The sequence below is a fragment of the Hypanus sabinus genome, assembly GCF_030144855.1.
Source record: "Hypanus sabinus isolate sHypSab1 chromosome 31 unlocalized genomic scaffold, sHypSab1.hap1 SUPER_31_unloc_3, whole genome shotgun sequence".
NCBI classification, from domain to species: domain Eukaryota; kingdom Metazoa; phylum Chordata; class Chondrichthyes; order Myliobatiformes; family Dasyatidae; genus Hypanus; species Hypanus sabinus.
This window is the reverse complement of record NW_026778955.1, coordinates 145,219-166,906: the sequence shown is the minus strand read 5'-3', so window position 1 is coordinate 166,906 and position 21,688 is coordinate 145,219.

Here is a 21,688-nt window from a genome sequence, read left to right as displayed (position 1 = left end):
CACCTGCTGGTGAACTGCAACCATGACAGATCAGATGTGGAGAATACAGCCACCTGGTGGTGTCCTGCCACAATGACAGTTCGTCTGTAGAGAATACTCCCACCTGGTGGTGTCCTGTCATAACGACAGATCAGATGTGGACAGTACTCCCACCTGGTGGTGTACTGTCATAACGACAGATCAGATGTGGACAATACTCCCACCTGGTGGAGTCCTGTCATAACGACAGATCAGATGTGGACAATACTCCCACCTGTTGGTGTACTGTCATAACGACTGATCAGATGTGTAGAACACTCCCACCTGCTGGTGTCCTGCCGCCATGACAGATGATATGTGGAGAATCCTCCCACCTGGTGGTGTCCTGCTACAATGACAGTTCTTCCTTAGACAATACTCCCACCTGGTGGTGTCCTGTCATAAAGACAGATCAGATGTGTACAACACTCCCACCTGCTGGCGTCCTGCCGCCATGACAGATCAGATGTGGACAATAGTCCCGCCTGGTGGTGTCCTGTCGCAATGAAGGATTAGGTGAAGACAGAAATCCCACCTGGTGGTGACCTGCCGGTATGACAGTTTTGCAACAAAATCCTAACACTTAGCCTCATACAAGCCTATCCGCCATAGCAGTTCATACATCACTGCTCAAAACTCGACAGCCTTAGCTGTGACAGCCACATATATACATCCACCAGCTCAACACTCAAACCAAATCCTAAAGTGCAAAAGGGGCACACAGCCCCTCAAACCCTAGGCAACGTCCAAAAGGGGCATACACCCCCACAAACCGGATATCCTATGTCGAGAGGGGCAAGATTCAACAAAGGCAAGTGTGGGACCTTGTTAACGAAGGCGTGGTCCAGATCAATGTGGCAGGGTCACGTGAAACGGAATCTCAAGTGAGGAGATCAAAAATCACAAGAGGGCTTTTTAGCCCACTGCCCGCATAATTTCTACCTAACCCTAACCCTAACCCGAATGACAGTTTGGCTGTGTACAACATTTCCAGCTACAGATGTCCTGCGGCAAGGACTGATTACTTGTTGACAACACTCCCACCTTGTGGTGTCCTGCCGCAATGACAGTTCGTCCGTAGACAATACTCCCACCTGGTGATATCCTGTCATAACGACAGCAGTTGTGGACCATACTCCCACCTGGCGGTGTCCTGTCATAACGACAGATCAGATGAGTACAACACTCCCAACTGCTGGTGTCCTGCCGCCATGACAGATGAGATGTGGAGAATACTCCCACCTGGTGGTGTCCTGCCACAATGACAGTTCGTCCGTAGACAATACTCCCAGCTGGTCGTATCCTGTCATAACGGCAGATCAGATGTGGACAATACTCCCACCTGGTGGTGTCCTGTGATAACGACAGATCAGATGTGTACAACACTCCCACCTGCTGGCGGCCTGCCGCCATGACAGATCAGGTGTGGACAATACTCCCACCTGGTGGTGTCCTGTCACAATGAAGGATTAGGTGAAGTCAGAAATCCCACCTGGTGGTGACCTGTCGGTATGACAGTTTTGCAAGAAAATCCTAACCCTTACCCTCATGCGAGCCTATCCGCCATAGCAGTTCATACATCACTGCTCAAAACTCGACAGCCTTACCTGTGACTGCCACATATATACATCCACCGGCTCAACACTCAAACCAAATCCTAAAGTGCGAAAGGGGCACACACCACTACAAACCCCAGGCAAATTCCAAAAGGGGCGGACACCCCCACAAACCCTAGGCACTCCCCGATTAACTCTTGCTAATCCCGAACGAAGCGGAGAGGGCAAGATTCAAAAAAGGCAAGTGTGGGACCTGGTTAATGAAGGCGCGGGCCAGATCAAAGTGGCAGGGTGATGTGAAACGGAATCTCAAGTGAGGAGATCAACAATCACAAGAGGGCTTTTTAGCCCACTGCCCGCATCATCTCAACCTAACCTATCAGCGACACGCTCTTCATTCTTCCAGCCCACGAAAGGCCAATAAGAAAGCCCAGGTACACACAAGGCGAGAGAGAACCAGTAAATTAAACCCCGGATGGGGACGATAGACAGGTCAGTGCTAAACTCAGGTACAGCTCTGCTGAATGCCCAGTAAACACTTTGAATTTAACCTATGCAATCCCAGGCATACATGTGCCAGGTAATGATATTTAAAAATATCATTACCCTCAGAATTACATGCCTCTCATTATTGGTCCCTGGGAAAAATACAGGCAGTGTCTGAGTCGGACACTGTTGGGCCGCTTCTGTAGGCTGTCTAGTGATTAAAGGCCCGAAACAGCCGAGGATCCGAATGTTCACTACTGATGATATGCCCCAGTGCACACCCGGTTCGCTGAACCAAGTGGTGTCGGACTACGATATTGAAAGGCATGGCCCTAGCCATAGAAGCTCAGACTTCAAACTCTGCAGACTAACCTCTGCCAGCCAAACATGTAGATCCACCAGCCCTACACTCAAACCTAATCCTAAAGTCCAAAAGGGGCAGACACCCCCACAAACCCTAGGCAAATTCCAAAAGGTGCACACACCCCCACAAACCCTAGGCACTCCCCGATTAACCCTTGCTAAACCCCCACAATCCGGATATCCAATGTCGAGAGGGGCAACATTCAACAAAGGCAAGTGTGGGACCTGGTTAATGAAGGCGTGGGCCAGATCAAAGTGGCAGGGTGTTGTGAAACGGAATCTCAAGTGAGGAGATCAAAAATCACAAGAGGGCATTTTAGCCCACTGCCCGCATAATCTCAACCTAACCCTAACCCCCACTAACCCTAGGCAAATTCCAAAAGGTGCAAGCACCCCCACAAACCCTAGGTAACTTCCAAAAGGGGCACACACCCCCACAAACCCTAGGCACTCCCCGATTAACCCTTGCTAAACCCCCACAAACCGGATATCGAATATCGAGAGGGGCACGATTCAACAAAGGCAATTGTGGGACCTGGTTAATGAAGGCGTGGGCCAGATCAAAGTGGCAGGGTCACGTGAAACGGAATCTCAAGTGAGGAGATCAAAAATCAGAAGAGGGCTTTTTAGCCCACTGCCCGCATAATTTCTACCTAACCCTAACCCTAACCCTAATGACAGTTTGGCTGTATACAACATTTCCAGCTGCAGATGTCCTGCGGCAAGGACTGATCCCTTGTTGACAACACTCCCACCTTGTGGTGTCCTGCCGCAATGACAGTTCGCCCGTAGACAATACTCCCACCTGGTGGTATCCTGTCATAACGACAGATCAGATGTGGACAACACTCCCACCTGCTGGCGGCCTGCCGCCATGACAGATCAGGTGTGGACAATACTCCCACCTGGTGGTGTCCTGTCACAATGAAGGATTAGGTGAAGACAGAAATCCCACCTGGTGGTGACCTGTCGGTATGACAGTTTTGCAAGAAAATCCTAACCCTTACCCTCATGCGAGCCTATCCGCCATAGCAGTTCATACATTACTGCTCAAAACTCGACAGCCTTACCTGTGACTGCCACATATATACATCCACCAGCTCAACACTCAAACCAAATCCTAAAGTGCAAAAGGGGCACACACCACTACAAACCCTAGGCAAATTCCAAAAGGGGCACACAGCCCCACAAACCCTAGGCACTCCCCGATTAACTCTTGCTAATCCCGAACGAACCGGAGAGGGCAAGATTCAAAAAAGGCAAGTGTGTGACCTGGTTAATGACGGCGTGGGCCAGATCAAAGTGGCAGGGTCACGTGAAACGGAATCTCAAGAGAGGAGATCAAAAATCACGAGGGCTTTTTAGCCCACTGCCCACATAATTTCAACCTAACCTTAAACCTAACCCAATTTCAATCTAACCCCAACCCTAACCCTAATGACAGTTTGGCTGTGTACAACATTTCCAGCTGCAGATGTCCTGCGGCAAGGACTGATCCCTTGTTGACAACACTCCCACCTTGTGGTGTCCTGCCGCAATGACAGTTCGTCCGTAGACAATACTCCCATCTGCTGGTCTCCTGTCATAACGACAGATCAGATGTGTACAACACTCCCACCCGCTGGTGAACTGCAACCATGACAGATCAGATGTGGAGAATACAGCCACCTGGTGGTGTCCTGCCACAATGACAGCTCGTCTGTAGAGAATACTCCCACCTGGTGGTGTCCTGTCATAACGACAGATTAAATGTGTAGAACACTCCCACCTGGTGGTGTCCTGTCATAACGACAGATCAGATGTGGACAGTACTCCCACCTGGTGGTGTACTGTCATAACGACAGATCAGATGTGGACAATACTCCCAGCTGGTGGTGTCCTGTCATAACGACAGATCAGATGTGGACAATACTCCCACCTGGTGGTGTACTGTCATAACGACTGATCAGATGTGTAGAACACTCCCACCTGCTGGTGTCCTGCCGCCATGACAGATGATATGTGGAGAATCCTCCCACCTGGTGGTGTCCTGCTACAATGACAGTTCTTCCGTAGACAATACTCCCACCTGATGGTGTCCTGTCATAATGACTGATCAGATGTGTACAACACTCACACCTGCTGGCGTCCTGCCGCCATGACAGATCAGATGTGGACAATAGTCCCGCCTGGTAGTGTCCTGTCGCAATGAAGGATTAGGTGAAGACAGTAATCCCACCTGGTGGTGACCTGCCGGTATGACAGTTTTGCAACAAAATCCTAACCCTTAGCCTCATACGAGCCTATCCGCCATAGCAGTTCATACATCACTGCTCAAACTCGACAGCCTTAGCTGTGACAGCCACATATATACATCCACCAGCTCAGCACTCAAACCAAATCGTAAAGTGCAAAAGGGGCACACACCACTACAAACCCTAGGCAAATTCCAAAAGGGGCACACACCCCCACAAACCGGATATCCTATGACGAGAGGGGCAAGATTCAACAAAGGCAAGTGTGGGACCTTGTTAACGAAGGCGTGGTCCAGATCAATGTGGCAGGGTCACGAGAAACGGAATCTCAGGTGAGGAGATCAAAAATCACAAGAGGGCTTTTTAGCCCACTGCCCGCATAATTTCAACCTAACCTTAACCCTAACCCAATTTCAACCTAACCCTAACCCTAACCCTAATGACAGTTTGGCTGTGTACAACATTTCCAGCTGCAGATGTCCTGCGGCAAGGACTGATCCCTTGTTGACAACACTCCCACCTTGTGGTGTCCTGCCGCAATGACAGTTCGTCCGTAGACAATACTCCCATCTGCTGGTCTCCTGTCATAACGACAGATCAGATGTGGACAATACTCCCACCTGCTGGTGTCCTGTCATAACGACATATCAGATGTGTACAACACTCCCACCTGCTGGTGTCCTGCCGCCATGACAGATGAGATGTGGAGAATACTCCCACCTGGTGGTGTCCTGCTACAATGACAGTTCGTCCGTAGACAATACTCCCACCTGGTGGTGTCCTGTCATAATGACTGATCAGATGTGTGCAACACTCCCACCTGCTGGCGTCCTGCCGCCATGACAGATCAGATGTGGACAATAATCCCACCTGGTGGTGTCCTGTCATAACGGCAGATCAGAAGTGTACAACACTCCCACCTGCTGGCGGCCTGCCGCCATGACAGATCAGGTGTGGACAATACTCCCACCTGGTGGTGTCCTGTCACAATGACTGATCAGATGTGTGCAACACTCCCACCTGCTGGCGTCCTGCCGCCATGACAGATCAGATGTGGACAATAATCCCACCTGGTGGTGTCCTGTCATAACGGCAGATCAGAAGTGTACAACACTCCCACCTGCTGGTGGCCTGCCGCCATGACAGATCAGGTGTGGACAATACTCCCACCTGGTGGTGTCCTGTCACAATGAAGGATTAGGTGAAGACAGAAATCCCACCTGGCGGTGACCTGTCGGTATGACAGTTTTGCAACAAAATCCTAACCCTTACCCTCATGCGAGCCTATCCGCCATAGCAGTTCATACATCACTGCTCAAAACTCGACAGCCTTACCTGTGACGGCCACATATATACATCCACCAGCTCAACACTCAAACCAAATCCTAAAGTGCAAAAGGGGCACACACCACTACAAACCCTAGGCAAATTCCAAAAGGGGCACACAGCCCAACAAACCCTAGGCACTCCCCGATTAAGCCTTGCTAATCCCCAACGAACCGGAGAGGGCAAGATTCAAAAAAGGCAAGTATGGGACCTAGTTAATGAAGGCGTTGGCCAGGTCAAAGTGGCAGGGTCACGTGAAACGGAATCTGAAGTGAGGAGATCAAAAAACACCAGAGGGCTTTTTAGCCCACTGCCCGCATAATCTCAACCTAACCTATCAGTGACACGCTCTTCATTTTCCCGGCCCACGAAAGGCCAATAAGAAAGCCCAGATACACACAAGGCGAGAGAGAACTAGTAAATTAAACCCCGGATGGGGACGACAGACAGGTCAGTGCTAAACTCAGGTACAGCTCTGCTGAATGCCCAGTAAACACTTTCAATTTAACCCATGCAATCCCAGGCATACATGTGCCAGGTATTGATATTTATAAATATCATTACTCTCAGAATTACATGCCTCTCATTATTGGTCCCTGGGAAAAATACAGGCAGTGTCTGAGTCAGACACTGTTGCGCCGCTTCTGTAGGCTGTCTAGTGATTAAAGGCCCAAAACAGCCGAGGATCCGAATGTTCACTACTGACGATGTGTCCCAGTGAACACCCGGTTCGCTGAACCAAGTGGTGTCGGACCACGATATTGAAAGGCATGGGCCAGATTAACCTGTCTTCCCTGTACAAGCCTAGCCAGCATAGCAGCTCAGACTTCAAACTCTGCAGCCTAAACTCTGCCAGCCAAACATGTACATCCACCAGTCCTACACTCAAACCTAATCCTAAAGTCCAAAAGGGGCACACACCCCCACAAACCCAAGGCAAATTCCAAGAGCGGCACACACCCCCACAAACCCAAGGCAAATTCCAAGAGGGGCACACACCCCCACTAACCCTAGGCAAATTCCAAAAGGTGCACACACCCCCACAAACCCTAGGTAACTTCCAAAAGGGGCACACACCCCCACAAACCCTAGGCACTCCCTGATTAACCCTTGCTAAACCCCCACAAACCGGATATCCTATGTCGAGAGGGGCAAGATTCAACAAAGGCAATTGTGGGACCTGGTTAATGAAGGCGTGGGGCAGATCAAAGTGGCAGGGTCACGTGAAACGGAATCTCAAGTGAGGAGATCAAAAATCACAAGAGGGCTTTTTAGCCCACTGCCCGCATAATCTCAACCTAACCCACGCCCACAAGCCCTAGGCAACTTCCAAAAGGGGCACACCCCCCCACAAACCTTAGGCAAATTCCTAAAGGGGCACACCCCCCCACAAACCACAGGCAACTTCCAAAAGGGGCACACACCCCCACAAACCCTAGGCACTCCCCGATTAACCCTTGCTTAAACCCCCACAAACCGGATATCCTATGTCGAGAGGGGCAAGATTCAACAAAGGCAAATGTGGGACCTGGTTAATGAAGGCGTGGGCCAGATCAAAGTGGCAGGGTCACGTAAAACGGATTCTCAAGTGAGGAGATCAAAAATCACAAGAGGGCATTTTAGCCCACTGCCCGCATAATCTCAACCTAACCCTAATGTGGAAGCGGAGACCCTGGGACAATACACCATTGTCTCAGCCTACAAAAGGGGTAGGAATCTGAAAGACATACTAGTCAGTACCAAAGTACGAGCAGCGCCAAACTGTGAGGTGGGAAATTGCAGGGCATGCATATACCTGAGAATTTCAAAAAGCATACACAACAGAGCCACAGGAAAGTGGGCCGAGATAGAGCAGAGGATAACCTGTGAACAAAAGAATGTAGTATATGCAATCCAGTGCACACTATGCCATATTATATACGTAGGGGAGACGGGCAACAGCCTGAGGACCAGATTCACGGGACACCTCAGTAACATCAGAAGGGGTATCCAAAACAGATTGGTTAGCAGACATTTCCAGGAACATGGGGGGTACTTTTTAAAAATATTAGGCCTGGAAACTAACATAAACTGGACAAACGCCCAAAGAAAAAGAGCAGAGAGGAGATGGATTGAAACACTGCAGACTTATTCTCCGCACGGCCTGAACGAGGCCTAAAGAGCTAGGCTGCCCTGGAATGAAACCCTTAGAAATAGCATGACCCGCACAATTACATGCCTTTCATTATCTGGTCCAGGGGCAATACACACGCCAAGCTTGATCACCTTGGCGGGGCCGTCTCGGGGAGGGTGTCTAATGTAAAGGCTCGAAACACCTGACGATCCGAGAGTGCATTACTGACGATGTGTCCCGGGACACGATAATGAAAGGCATGAACCAGATTAACCTGACTTCCCCATACAAGCCTAGCTGGCATAGCAGCTCATATCTCAAACTCTGCAGCCTAAACCCTCCCAACCAAACAAAAACATCCACCAGCCCTACACACAAACCTAATCCTAAGGTCCAAAAGGGGCACACACCCCCACAAACCCTAGGCACTTCCCGATCAACCCTGGCTTCAGCCCCACAAACCCTAAACATAGCAGCTCATATTTCAAACTCTGCAGCCTAACCCCACTCAGCCAAACATATACATCCACCAGCCCAACACTCAAACCTAACCCTAAAGTCCAAAAGGGGCACACACCCCCACAAAACCTAAACACTTCCCGACTAGCCCTGGCTCCAGCCCCACAAACCCTAAGCACACCCCGATTGACCCCTGCTAAATCCCCACATACCCGATATATACCTTCACCAGCCCAGCACACAAACCTAATCCTAAAGTCCAAAAGGGACACACAACCCCACAAACCCTAGGCACTCCCCGATTAACCCTGGCTTTGGCCCCACAAACCCTAAACACACCCCTATTAAACCTTGCTAACCCCCCACAAACTGGATATCCTATGTCAAGGGGAATAAGATTCAACAAAGGCAAGTATTGGACCTGGTTAATGAAAGCGTGGGCCAAATCAAAGTGGCAGGGTCACGTGAAACTGAATCTCAAGTGGCGAGATCAAAAATCACAAGGGGGCTAATTATCCCACTGCCCGCATAATCGCTACCTAACCCTAACCCTAACCCTCTCCTCTCAGACGATATCCTCAGCGCTTGCCCCTGCTTTCCTTTAAATTACTCTTACTAATTAATCTGAATCGCCAACTGGCCGCTGTTCATAGAACATAGAACATAGAATAGTACAGCACATTACAGGCCCTTCGACCCACAATGTTGTGCCGACCCTCAAACCCTGCCTCCCATATAACCCCCCACCTTAATTTCCTCCATATACCTGTCTAGTAGTCTCTTAAACTTCACTAGTGTATCTACCTCCACCACTGACTCAAGCAGTGCATTCCACACTCCAACCACACTCTGAGTGAAAAACCTTCCTCTAATATCCCGCTTGAACTCCCCTTACCTTAAAGCCATGTCCTCTTGTACTGAGCAGTGGTGCCCTGTGGAAGAGGCGCTGGCTGTCCACTCTGTCTATTCCTCTTAATATTTTGCACACTTCTATTATGACTCCTCTCATCCTCCTTCTCTCCAAAGAGTAAAGCCCTAGCTCCCTTATTCTCTGATCATAATCCTTACTCTCTAAACCAGGCATCATCCTGGTAAATCTCCCCTGTACCCTTTCCAATGCTTCCACATCCTTCCTATAGTGAGGTGACCAGAACTGGACACAATACTCCAAGTGTGGCCTAACTAGAATTTTACAGAGCTGCATCATTACATCGCGTCTCTTAAAATCTATCCCTCGACTTATGAAAGCTAACACCCCATAAGCTTTCTCAACTGCCCTATCTACCTGTGAGGCAACTTTCAGGGATCTATGGATATGTACCCCCAGATCTCTCTGCTCCTCCACACTACGAAGTATCCTGCCATTTACTTTGTACTCTGCCTTAGAGTTTGTCCTTCCAATGTGTACCACCTCACACTTCTCCGGGTTGAATTCCATCTGCCACTGCTCAGCCCACTTCTGCATCCTATCAATGTCTCTCTGCAATCTTTGACAATCCTCTACACTATCTACAACACCACCAGCCTTCGTGTCGTCTGCAAACTTGCCAACCCACCCTTCTACCCCCACATCCAGGTCGTTAATAAAAATCACAAAAAGTAGAGGTCCTAGAACAGATCGTTGTGGGACACCACTAGTCACAACCCTCCAATCTGAATGTACTCCCTCCACCACGACTCTCTGCCTTCAGCAGGCAAGCCAATTCTGAATCCACCTGGCCAAACTTCCCTGGATCCCATGCCTTCTGACTTTCTGAATATGCCTACCATGTGGATCCTTGTCAAATGCCTTACTAAAATCCATGTAGATCACATCCACTGCACTACCCTCATCTATAAGCTTGGTTACTTCCTCAAAGGACTCTATCAGGCTTGTTAGGCATGATCTGCCCTTCACAACGCCATGCTGACTGTCCCTGATCAGACCATGATTCTCTAAATGCCCATAGATCTATCTTTAAGAATCATTCAAAACGCTATTAAGCTGCGGTGAACGACTCCTTCTTTTTATCTTTTTGTGGGCAATCTAATTGAAGTTCCCTCTTCTCCAAACTCCTGATGACCGGATTGGCCTTTGAAACATAGAAACAAAGACACAATACAGGCCTTTCGGACCACGAAGTTGTGCCGAACATGTCCCTACTTTAGAAATTACAAGACTTACCTGGAGCCCTCTATTTTTCTAAGCTCCATGTACCTATCCAAAAGTCTCTTAAAAGACCCTATCGTATCTGCCTCCACCACCGTTGCCAGCAGCCCATTCCAAGCACTCATCACTCTCTGAGTAACAAACTTACCCCCGGCATCTCCTCTGTATCTACTCCCAAGCACCTTAAACCTGTGTCCTCTTGTGGCAACCATTTCAGCCCTGGGAAAAAGCCTCTGATTATCCACACGATCAATGCCTCTCATCATCTTATACACCTCTATCAGTTCAGCTCTCATCCTTCTTCACTCCAAGGAGAAAAGGCCGAGTTCACTCAACCTATTCTCATAAGGCATTCACCCCAATCCAGGCAACATCCTTGTAAATCTCCTCTGCACCCTTTCTATGGTTTCCACATCCTTCCTGTAGTGAGGCGACCGGAACTGAGCACAGTACTCCAAATGGGGTCTGACCAGGGTGCTATACAGCTTCAGCATTAACTGTTGGCTCCTAAATTCAATTACACGATTGATGAAGGCCAATACTGTACACAGTTCGCCTTCTTAACACACTCAACCTGTGCAGCTGCTTTGAGCGTCCTCTGGACTCGGACACCAGTTCCCTCTGATCCTCCACACTGCCAAGTCTTAATACTATATTCAAGCCCATATTTGACCTACCACTTCACACCTAACTGGGTTCAACTTTATCTGTCCGGAGGACTGAAGTCGCGCTGGGCTGTCTGTAGCGTCCGAAGTGATTCAGTGTGCTGGACTTAAGGTTTGGATATTATCAGATCCCCCTGAGTGAGGTTGGCAAAGAAGAGATGGCATTGCTATGTCCCCTGGGATTTCTTCCAGCTCGAAACGATGCCCAAAGGGCATCTCGGGAACTCCTGCAACCTTTCAGCGGGTCACGGACAAAACGGTGAATTTGCTTGGGGTATTGATATATCTGAATGATCTCATAGTGTTTGGATCCGTCTTAGAAGAACATGAAGCAAGGCTGCTGAAGGTGCTGGGCCGCCTGGAATCTGAAGAGTTAAAACTTCTGCAAATCTTCTGTTAGCTATGCTGGGGCACGTAGTCTCATTGGATGGGGTAGCTGATTTTCCGGCTAAGGTTGAGGTGGCCAAGACCCCAGACTTTAAGTGCTCTACGCTCATTCCTCGAGTTCTGTGGTTAGTATCGGAGGTTCGTGAAAGGCTACGCTAAAGTGAGTCACCCGCTGAATCAGCTTCTGTGCAGTTACCCCTCCCGTGAGGAAGCAAGGGACGGTGAAAGGTAGAGGAAGGAGGAGAGTATCTTTGTCCGTCGGAGCCCTTTGGACGGAAGTGGACTGCAAAATGTGAGGAGGTCTTTCAGTCGCTGAAGAAGCTGTTGACCCAAGCGCCGGTGCTGGCTTTTGTGGACCCCAATTGCCGTATGTACTACACATGGATACCACCCGAGAGGGTTTAGGGGACGTCCTGTATCAGGATCAAGGTACCGGGTTAAGGTCTGTTGCATTTGTCAGCCGGAGTCTGTCGCCCTCCATTAAAAAATACTATCCCACACACAAGTTGCAATTTCTGGCGTTGAAATGGGCGTTGGTAAGCTCCCGTGTCCCACTTGCAGATTGCGGGTCCTCTGGACCTGGTGTGTAAGGATTTCCTGTCAATAGAACCTGATGCCAGCAACACGGCGAATGTCTTAGACATCACGGATCAGTACACCCGATATGCTCAGGGTTTCCTGTCAAGGAGCAGAGGGTGCCTTCGGTGGTAAAAGGGTTTCCCAGGCTGATACATAGTGATCAAGGACAGGATTTCGAGAGCAGACTCATCCATGAGATACTGGGCATGTTTGGAGTCGAGAAGTCGAGGACCACGACCTATAGAGGGTGATTCCCAACTAGAGAGGTTTAATCGGACCTTGCTAGATGTGCTCGGGACCCTGAAGATCAGCAAGAAAAGCAAATGGTGTCAGCATATTGGGCATCTGGTTCACAATTACAACCGGACATGAAATGAAGCAATTGGGTACTCGACATAGTATTTTATGTTTGGGCGCAAGGCGACCTTGCCCCTTGACTTTTGTTTGGGGGACTGACGAGAGTGACTTACCCCTCAAAACTTATCTGAAGTGTGTGACTGTTATGATAAGAGAGCTGAAAAAAAAGCTTATGAATTAGCTGTGGTCACGGATGCCAAGCAGAATCAAGGAAATAAGAGGAGGTGCGATCAAAATTTGAGGTTCTCCGAACTCCTGCCGGGAGACGAGAGCCCTCATAAGGAATTTGGGCCTACCTGGAAAACATAAGTTGTTTGTCCGCTGGAGGCTGAGCCCTATGTGGTGGAGAGTCAGGTGCCAAACCTACCAATTCTCCGAGTGAAACCAAAGGATGTGAAGGGGTCTGTCAAGATTCTCCATCGGAATCACCTGTTACCACTACACAAGTGGTGCAGGTAGGCCTAGAGCCTGACTTGTAGCCTACACCTAGTAAGAGGACTCTGTGGAAATTCGGGGCGACTTCCGGACCCACAGCAGGCGAGGTCAGGCTGGACCCTACCCCTGAGAGGGATACTGTTTCGGAGGATGAGGACCTGGATGTGTGGTATATGCTGCCTTTTGCTAACTCGCCATTGATTGAGGAAGAGACTCCCTTCTCTTCTCCCGCTGAGTTAGGTGAAGTGGTGGGTTGGGGGAATATCTGTGGGCAGCCTGGGTTGCAGCGGTACTCTTTAGGGGAGGAAGTGGGGCTTGGCCATTGGACTGAGGCTTCTGAGTTGCAGGTGAGCACGAGTGATAGATCGGGAAGGCCTCGCCAGTAGACTGGAGTAATGTTCCACTGCTAAAGCAATGGTTTCTCTGTAGCAGCAATGTTTGGGAGAGATGAGGAGAGAAGACGCAAATGGAGAGAGTTGGTAGACCGCCGGACATAGTGGACATGGAGCAAGGGTCTGAAGTTCAGTGACGATCGGAGGAGGTCGATGGTGGACGAACGGCCTTATCCGTGAGCTTAAACTTTTGCACATTAGACTGATGCATGAGAAGCGCCATTTTCCTTTTTTTGATTATTTTTACTAACCATATATATTCAAATCTAGAAGTATAAAGCTCACTCTTTTAATCGCATATTGTGTTCCGTTTGCTATTTCGTGGTACTGATTTGTAACAGGGGACACGTCGCGCAGCATCCACCCAAACGAGGTTTCATAAGTTTGGCCTGGCCTGAGGCTATCATCCTTCAGATTAAGCCACTAACCGAACAGAGAGTTACAAAAGCGTTTACCATCCACTGTGATATTGCTTGCTCAGTTGATTTTACGTTTCATCCTTTCCCTCCCAATGGTTATTTTAGTTGTTCTCTGCACGGATTTGAAAGCTTTCCAATCCTCTGCCTTCACACTATTTTTATTGGTCTGTCCTATACTCTCTCTTTTGCTTTTACATTAGCTTTGACTTCCCTTGTCAGCCACTTGTGCATGAAATTTTACTGAATCTATACAGCCAGCTTTCACCAGATCCCAAACCATCTGCCGTTCTGAGTGCGTGCACCATAGGGAATCCAACCAAACCCCTTAACAATTAATATACCTCAGTCCGACTGTTCTGATTTCATCTCCCTATTTTTCATGTTTTATTTATGATTTATTTTAATGTTTTTCCAGATTCCAGCTCGTAATTCTAAGCATCTGCATACCGCTGCACATCTGTCCCTTTCCCCTGTATCCATCTTGTCGCACTCAATGGTGAATATTGAAGCGAAGTAGCAGTTAGGTCCTTCACTGCCTCCTTGCATTCCGGAGACATGCTTTCTCTTTTATCGTTCATCTCTCCAACTCTCTATCTCGTTATCCTCCAAAAATGAGACCCAATTTCGTGTTCCATTAACAATCTCCATATTTCTGTTGTGCATTTTAGGGAACGCATCACTTCTCAAATTCGACTCCCATGTTCTTACCTAATAGCATCAATTAAATACATTCCATACTGTCTTCTCCTATGCCAGTATAAGGTATTAGTTAAATGTCAAATAGCTGTGCTCTATCGTTCTGAAATGCTGATCCGCGGAGCGATCTGTTAACCGACCCTTTTCACTTTCCAGTACTAGCTCTAGGATAGACTGTTCGCCAGTCCGCGTGCCTGCTTATTGTGATAGGACTCCTTCCTGGACACAGCCGAGAAATTCTGTCACGTCTAAACTTTTTTAACCAGATGAAGTGCCACGAATATTAGTGAAGTTTTTAAGTTGCCTGTGACAACAGCCGTGTTAAAATGGCACCTGTCCAAACTCTATCTCCCGATCTGTCACTGTCTCTGTGTTGTTTTCGTTTTGGTGATGGGAGCTCTGCACAGAATACTCTCAAACGAGTGTTTCTCCCCTTTCTACTTCTGAGTTCTACTCACAGTCTATTAACATTCGATCCCCCCTTTCTACAGTTGTGATACTACCACACTCTCCCTGTGTTTCAAAGAATTTCCCTTTACTCTCTTTTGCGACTATGTACATTTTGAAAATTCTGAACCCCCAGATGTCCGGACGTCATTTCTCCCTTTTTGATTGAATTGACTTTATTCTTATATCGTTCACATACATGAGGAATAAAAAGCTTTTGGTTACATCGCCGTATAAATGAACAACGTGGAATCCTAGTAATTAATAACAATTTGTAATAAATAGAGCAGTCGATGTAATATAGAAAAACCCTCAAATCAGCGTGAGTAATCAGTTTGATGGCCTGCTGGATGAAACTCTCCCGGAGCCTGCTGGTCTGGCTTTTATGCTGTGGATAAAGCGGATGATTCTCCAGTCTCTGTGATATTAGACACTAGGCACTAGAATACAACAGGACAATACAGGCCCTTCGGCCCTCGATGTTGTGCCGACACATATATTCCTTAAAAAAATGTACTAAACCCACACTATCCTGTAACCCTCAATTTTTCTTTCATCCATGTGTCTGTCCAAGAGGCTCTTAAATACCCCTAATGTTTTAGCCTCCACCATCCCTGGCAATTCATTCCAGACACCCACAACCCTCTGTGTAAAAAAACTTACCCCTGATGTCTCCCCTAAGCTTCCCTCCCTTAACTTTGTACATCCGGGAAACGGTACCGCAGCATAAAATCCAGGACAGCAGACTCTGGGACAATTTCATCCACTCGACCATCAGACCGATTAACTCATGCTGATTTGAGTGTTTTTCTATGTTTCATTGGCAAATTGGCTATTTATTGCAAATTATTATTAATTTCTAGGTTTGCATGTTGTACAAAGTTGTACAATGATCGGAATTTATTCATTTCAGGATGACCAGGTACATGATTATTGGAATTTATAACATATTTGCCAATCCTAATGATTTATTCCAAAACTCCGCTGAATTCCAGTTGGAGTGGGCGTTATCTACACAGATGGTTATTTAATGTAAACACGTACTTCATTCCATCCTTCAGCTCTTGCCTGAATTTCCTCTGTGTCAGTGTACAGATTCATGTATTGGTGCACACACTGAGAATTTGCAACATGAACGCAAATTGCTGTAGCACATATACCGGGGAATTCAAATATCTGTCCTGGTAATAGTAATTTTCCACTTGCCATTTCAGGGAATGAGCTACATAGGGCATCCAAAACAACATGAGATTAGCTGAAATTGCAAACAATAAAATCATCAATTTTCTGCGGTTTTCCATCTCGGTATCCTTCTGTTTATCGCTACTCCTCCGAAGACCTCTGCGGACTGTATTTGCCGCAATTATATATCTTATTGTTAATCCATTGAAGACAAGGATTAAACCGATTGGTAGCAACGGTACTAAAATGCTATCCAGTAATTCGAATCCTTTCCACACGGGTAAGGTAGCGTATTCATGTGTGAAGGCCACGATATGTTGTCAATAATGACGTAAGGTTCCACGGCAAAGTAAAACGGGGCATTTTTCCCACAAATCACTGTAACAACAGTCACCATAACCGCCGTTGCTGTTCTTTCAGTGCAGTATCGTTCCCCAAGCTTTCGACAGCAAATTGCGATGAAACGATCGAAGGTAAAACTGACCGTAAACCAAACAGAACAGTCCCTCGTCACAATATGAAATACAAGTGTCAGAGCGCATACAGGGGTGATGAGCAGAGATCTGGAATAAATGTAGATATTGTTGGTATGTTCCACTAAAGCGACAACTATAACCACCATCAGATCCGCTGTTGCCAATCCAACCAGGTAACGTGTGACACATTTGGAGAGTCCGCATTTTCCCCGAGATAGGATCACAATCGCCGTTAAATTAACTACGAAAAATTTGGAGAGCAAAAAAATATCAATACAAAATTATCGTTTGCTGCAAATGTCTGAATGAACACGATTTTTCCAAAGCAATGCTGGACATGAATTTATTTTGGAAATGAAAAGCAGAAACTCAATTTGTGCGGAATCTGCCCGTGCACTCTGGCTGGACAATAATGGGCAGAATTAGCAGTGGGTTGGCGACTCACCGACGGTTTAGAGCCGGACATCTGATTTCCAGGACTCACGGACCGTTGAAGGTTGATCCTCCAATAACAACACCATTTCCATTATTTGAGGTGAAATAGCTCAAGGGGTTATATGTAGTGAAATCCTGAGATTTAATGCAGAAGTTATAATTTAGTGGTTTATGGAAGAACAGACCTGAGTGTCTATATTCGACTGCCCGAATCAGATTCTGAGCTGAAAATGCGACCACTGTCGGTTCAGAAAGCCGAGCAAGGCGAAACTATGGAACTCTGGCAATAATGGTACCGATGTAATTGACAAAAGAAATAAAAAGCATCACAACTGAAAGATATGGAAATTGAATAAATAAACTATCAGATGCTTGTATCCTCAATTCTGGAAACACATTTCAGACGAAGGTAGCATCTGTGCAGTGGAACAAAAGCAAGATGAAGACGGCACCATGCATAGAGTGACCAGCTCCAGTACCTTACCGACCGCTACAACTGCAGGATAGAAAACGTCCACGATGTAGTAAATTGCTAGATATCCCATAATCCGTCAGAGGCAGCGTTCAGTTGCATGGAGCGTTCCAACTGCTCATATGAACTGGTGGCAGATTTTATAGAGGTTTATGCAATTCAGAGTAATTCCACTGAGGCAGTTAGCGTGGTTATGACATCAGTCGCATTAGGGACAACCAGCTAAACAAACACTGAAATGAAAGTGTTTTTTTTCACTCTGTCACTGTGTCATGAATTCGTATCTCCAAGGGATGTTTCAAGTTATCAACTTTTAAACAAGCGATAATATGAACGTTGCCAATGTACTTTCCAAGACATCTAACGGCAGCTGCCGAAATGGGACATTTTCTGATCAGTGTTGTTTCTAAAATAGTCAATCATCCCGACAATCAACTTGGAGAATGAAAGATTTATTTTGTCACATTCAGCGGAGCACGTTCGCTTCTGACATTGAGAGCAGGACATTAGCTCGGCAGGTGATTCGAGGGGGAAGATAGGATAATTTTTTCTGTCACTTGTTCTAGTAATTTCGAGGCATTTGAATGATGAAAGCCACAATAACAGCTGATAACATGTATCACAATAAAAATGTTGTACATTTCTTTGATAATAAAACTAGTCACACGTCCACACAACTTTAGCTGCGGCTTGTGGACAGATTGATGAAAGTTATTTTCTGGATTGGCAGAGTGGATGGTTGATTCCTTGACTCTGACAAATCTACTGCAGGGATTGGTGCTGGCCCATTGTTTTCTTTATCATGCATGTTAATGCTTTGGATATTGATGTAGAAAGCTGAATCAGAAGAATTGCGGACGACTCCTTAGTTGGGGGCGTTGTTCCAGCCAGGAACTCTATCTAAGCATATAGCTTGATGTTGACTGTCTGGGAAATGGGCTGAAGAATGGCAGATGGAATGTAATACAGAATTTAATGCCCTGCATTGTGAGGAAAGCTACAACACCTACAAGGATAAAAGGCGCACATATTAATTAGGTGGACTTCAGTGTGCTGTTTTTAAAAAGATTTATTATTCCAAGAAAGCAGCGTCACAGGCAGATCTGCTCGTATTGAGCACTGATCACAGTGGCCTTCACAATCAGATCACGGAGTACACGAGTTGGTAAGTTATGTTGAAACTGTACACCACGTTGATGAGGCAGGGCTGTTCTGGCCACTTGCAGTTGTATTGTAGGCCTCCGTTAGTCTCGATAGACCGTGGATTTGCACCTTGGAAAGATTTCAGGTCGCAAGCCTGGGCAGGGTTGTATGGAATACCGGCAGTTGCCCATGCTGCAAGTCTACCCTATCCACGCCACTGATGTTGTCCAAGGGAGGGGCGTTAGGACCAATACAGCTTGGCACCGGTGTCGTCACAGAACAATGTGCGGTTAAGTGCCTTGCTTAAGGATACATACATCGCCTCAGCCAAGGCTCGAACTAGCGACCTTCAGATCACCAGACAAACGCTTTAACCGCATGGCCACGCGCCAACACTTCCTTGCAGTAATGATATATCAACAAGATTCAAGGAATGCAGCTATAATTTGAAAGGCAGAGTTCGGGGAATGAACAGGTTCAAAGCACGCATGATTTTTTTTCCCCACCTAGGGTCTATAATATAAACATTATAGAGATGGTGTGTGGATACGAGAGACAGAGTGCAGATGCGATTTACAGGGATGTTTCCTGGATTGTAGGGCGTAACGTAGGAGAACAGGTTGAGTGTACTTGGCCTTTTCTCCCTGTAGAGACAGAGGATGAGAGGTGACCTTTTGGAGGTGTCTAAGATGATGAGAGGCATTGAACGTGTGGATAGTCAGGTGTTCTTTTTTTCTCCAAGGCTGAAATGGCTAACTCAAGGGGATATAGTTTTAAGGTGCTTGGAAATGACTGTAGAGAGGATACCAGGAGTAGGTTTTTCACACAGAGAGTGGTGTGTGCCTGGAATGCACTGCTGGCAGAGGTGGTGAAAGCGGATCGCAATAGGGTCTTTGAAGAACCATTTGGACCGGGACAGGGAGCTCAGAAAAATAGAGGGCTATCCATTCAGGAAAGTCTAGGGAGCTTTTAGAGTAGGTTACATGACCGACATAGCATTGTGGACCGAAAGGCCTGTAATATGCTGTAGATTTATATGTTCTATCCTTTTTGTGAATCTACAACTGAGTTCACAAGCTTTTGGACGAAGTTGAAATATGCAAGAGATATATGTGGTAAAGCTTATACACTCGGGGTCGAGCTAGTGTGGAAGGAAGTGCAAGCGTTAGTGGTAGATGCGGATTCAAATGTATCATTACAATGAAGGTTGTGTAGGTATGTGGATGAGAGAGGGACGGAGGTCACAGATAAATGGGGCGAGGCGGAAGATCACAGAGGGATGACCTAGCTGGACGGAAGAGCCTACTTCTCTGTAGTAATAATCTGTGACTTCATGGTTATCTCTGTCCCATTTCACCATTCCGTGTCTTCTCATTTTCCAATTCGTTACTAATCTAAGTATATGCAGAACACAGGATGTGCTCAAGCTCACCTTTCAATCTGATTTCCTTCTGTTCTTGAAGTGGAAACTACTCCAGCCTACTGTGGAACTCGTACCGATGAGCAACCCCGGCTTATTGGAAAAATAAAGTCTCATCACTCTGCACCCAGTGTGGAACTTGCACCAATATGCAGCCCTCGGTTGCCTGGAGAATGTCTCACTTCTGTATCCATTGGGGAGCTGGTATCAATGCGTGATGTGTGGAACTGGTATAATACAGTAACTGTGGGCTGACTCACTGCTCTGTCTCCACTGTGGATCTAGTACTGATGCGTGGCCCTCAGATTTAGTGTACCTCAGCGCTGATAAAACGCTTTTCCCTTTCACACTCTCAATACGATTTGTGAGGCTGACTGCGCTAGTCTCTCCGTGTGATTCACCTTTTCTTGAAAGTTACTTTAGAAACATAGAAACACAGAAAACCTACAGCACAACAGAGGCCCTTCGGCCCAGAAAGTTGTGCTGAACATGTTCCTACCTTAGAAACTACTAGGCTTACCTATAGTCCTATATTTTACTAAGCTCCATGTAGCTATCTAAAAGTCTCTTAAAAGACCCTCGCGTATCCGCCTGCACCACGGTTGCCGGCAGCCCATTTCATGCACTCACCACTCTCTGAGTAAAAAACTTACCCCTAACATCTCCTCTGTACCTACTCCCCGGCACCTTAATCCTGTGTCCTCTTGTAGCAACCATTTCAGCCCTGGGAAAAAGCCTCTGACTATCCACAAGATCAATGCCTCTCATCATCTTATGCACATCTATCAGGTCACTTCTCATCTTCCTTCGCTCCAAGGAGAAAAGGCCGAGTTCACTCAACCTACTTTCACAAGTCTTCCACCCCCAATCCAGAAAACATCCTTGTAAATGTCATCTGCGCCATTTCTATGGCTTCCACATCCTTCCTGTAGTGAGGCGACCAGAACTGAGCACAGTACTCTAAGTGGGGTCTGACCAAGGTCCTATATAGCTGCAACATTACCCCCCCCCCCGGCTCCTAAATTCAATTCCACGATTGATGAAGGCCAATATACTATACGCCTTCTTAACCACAGAGTCAAACTGCGCAACTGTTTTCAGCATCCTATAGACTCGGACCCGAAGATCCCTCTGATCCTACACATTGCCAAGGGTCTTACCATTAATACTATATACTGCTAACATATTTGACCTACTAAAATAAACCACTTCACACTTATTTGGGTTGATTTCCATCTGTCACTTCTCTGCCCAGTTTTGCATCTTATCAATGTCCCGTTGTAACCTCTGTTACATACCCCGTGGGTACCCTGTGACTGTCACATGATCATGATGTAATTGAGGCTCTGCTGGGCATGATGTAACGGTCTTCCGCTGGTGGAGTGATGTAATTTTCCCGCCAGTGAAAGGTCATGTGATGGCCTATTTCAACAGGGTATAAAAGGAGAACCCCTCCCTGTAACGCAGTTCATTTCGTGG